This window comes from Poecilia latipinna, unplaced genomic scaffold (assembly GCF_001443285.1).
Source record: "Poecilia latipinna isolate Pla-1442-1.1 unplaced genomic scaffold, P_latipinna-1.0 Scaffold3386, whole genome shotgun sequence".
Classification (NCBI taxonomy): domain Eukaryota; kingdom Metazoa; phylum Chordata; class Actinopteri; order Cyprinodontiformes; family Poeciliidae; genus Poecilia; species Poecilia latipinna.
The window spans coordinates 40,068-42,633 of NW_015116002.1; positions in this window are offsets into that span (position 1 = coordinate 40,068).

Sequence of the window (2,566 nt, forward strand, 5' to 3'; positions counted from 1 at the left end):
GGAGGGAGGCAGGGCTCCGGCGGAGGGAGGCAGGACTCCGGCGGAGGGAGGCAGGACTCCGGCGGAGGGGCTGAACAGGATGTCCGGACGCTGATTACATCACTTTGTCGCACAGTGTAGATTTTGCATTCTCCTTTCATAATAAACGCTTTCATTTAAGAACTGTATTTTGTATTTCCTTGTTTTGTGTTGACTATTTAAATTATTTTCATGTTCTGAAACACTGAAGTGTGACAAACATGGAGAACAAATAAAACAAATAAGGATATCAAGAGAGGGCAAACACTTTTTCACAAGGAATACGACACACAGACAGATAGGTAGAGTCGTCCATAATTATCTGAATTTATGTAAAATCCTTCTTGTAATCATCTCGAGAGGTTCCACAGTCGTCCCCAGAACAGAACCAGCTGCTGAACCCTTTTAAGCTCCTGATTCTGACGCTGCTGCCCCAACAGATGACAGCAGAAGAGGTGACCCTCTCCACAACAGACTGATAGGATCCAGGAATATTCACGGCTCAGTATTTGCAGATTTATTTGTGGAATGTGACCCCAATTTCTTTATGGACAATTTGTTTATTTGCAGAAATACAGCTCGGGAAACAGAAATACCTAAGTGCAGCACTACTTGACATGCTGATGGCTGGCATAGCAGTTGATCCAGGAGGGGCATGCATTTTTCCTGGGTGCTAATTGATTATATCCATGAGCAGAGATAAGGAAGACTGTGTAGATATTAGTGCTAAGACAGCTTGTACTGTCCATATTGATGCAAAAATATATTTGGTGTTTGAACTGTTACAAACACCTTCAGTATTTGGGGATTTTAACTTTTCACAGAGAGCTGTGGTCTCTAAATCCCTATGAATAGCAGGGCACATGAATATTGAGGGTTGTATCAAAGCTGTTCTATTGTCACTCTAGTTGTTATGTTTCAGAGAAGATTGAATGGAAGTAGTGATGTGAATAAAAACTGTTTTTGAGGTCCCACAAAAAGGTAAAATTCATGTGTAGGAACAAAAAGTCCGTAAGTGTTAAAAACAATAAATCAAAAACAAGTCTAACAATAACAACAATAATAATACGCTGTCTTCACAACACGTGACTATGTTGACAGCCAGCGAACAACTAATAAATGTCTTCATGCAAGGTTTAACTAAAGATCTTAAACTTTTTTTTCTTTGTAACTAAAATACAACAAAAGGGAAAATACATTACTAGATAATAAACTATATTAATGGTTCACTCAAAACGTTTTCTAACTGAATTATAACAGAAAGGAAAATACATTACTAATACACATATCTAAATGTTGTATTAAAAAATGATGTACTGTTCTACATTTGATGAATCGAAGAAAAAACAACAAAGTGTCTTTCAAACAAAACTACTTACAAAGGCGAAACTTTCGAAGGTACAAAGCGCATAAAGTACATTCAGAGTGATCATGAGCCGTTTGCCTTCTCCTAACTGACCAAATTCTTGTTGAAAAAGTTGCAGAGAAATATACATAGAAGACAGTTTGCTACTAAGACTGCTCACTCGGTCATGTTTCCGCAAATACAATATAGCAAAGATCGTTTGTAATACAGATGCCAGACTCCGATCAAATTGAACAGCTGTGATGGACTGGTGACCTGTCCAGGGTGACCCCGCCTCTCCCATTGACCGCTGGAGGTAGGCACCAGTAACCCTCATGACCCCACCCACTAGGGATAAGCGTGTACGATAATGGATGGATGAACTGATCAGATATTCACTACACATAGAATAGAATAGAGTACAAGAGAGAAGAGATCAATCCTTTATTAATACTACACAGGGGAAATTCACCTGTTACAGCAGCACAGTGCCAAGATATACCCTATGAATATGAAAATATCTAAAAACAATAGATACTTTATTAATAAAGTATCTACATATAAAATAAAATTAAAATAAAACAGAAACCTGAAAATCTGTCAGATTTTAAATACAGAATAAATAAATCCAGATTATGTTCTTTTACATGATCATTGCACAGCCTTATAGAGCTCACATGCAGGGACCTGAAGAGGACATGTGATTTATTGTATATTATTAAAACTGTCGGGTTCTGTGTTTTCTGTTTATTTTCTGGGTCATGTCTCTTGTGAGCCTCTGTGTTGTCCTGTCCTCCCATTGATTATTCCCAGGTGTGTCTCAATCCAGTGATTATCCCCATGTGTATTTAAGTTCACCTGTGTCTGTGTCTTTGTTGGATCCTTGTCACGTCTGTTGTCAAGTGTCTGCTCCTGCCTGTCGTCTCAGTAGAACTGGTTAGTCCTGAGACGACAAAGATTTATCAAGCAGAGGAAACATCTAAAGGGACTGCAGAAACTAACATAGTGTGGAGTAGTGATGGGTAGATGAGGCGTCATGTATCGTTTTGACACATAGCAAAACTGTGTCGATTCTGTCTCGATACTGTGTCACTCAATACTGACACCTGCTGGACATTAAAAATTCCTACAGGCAACGTAGTGATCTGATGACCTAGTCCAGAGGTTCCCAAGCTGTGGGGCGCGCCCCCTAGGGGGGCCGCA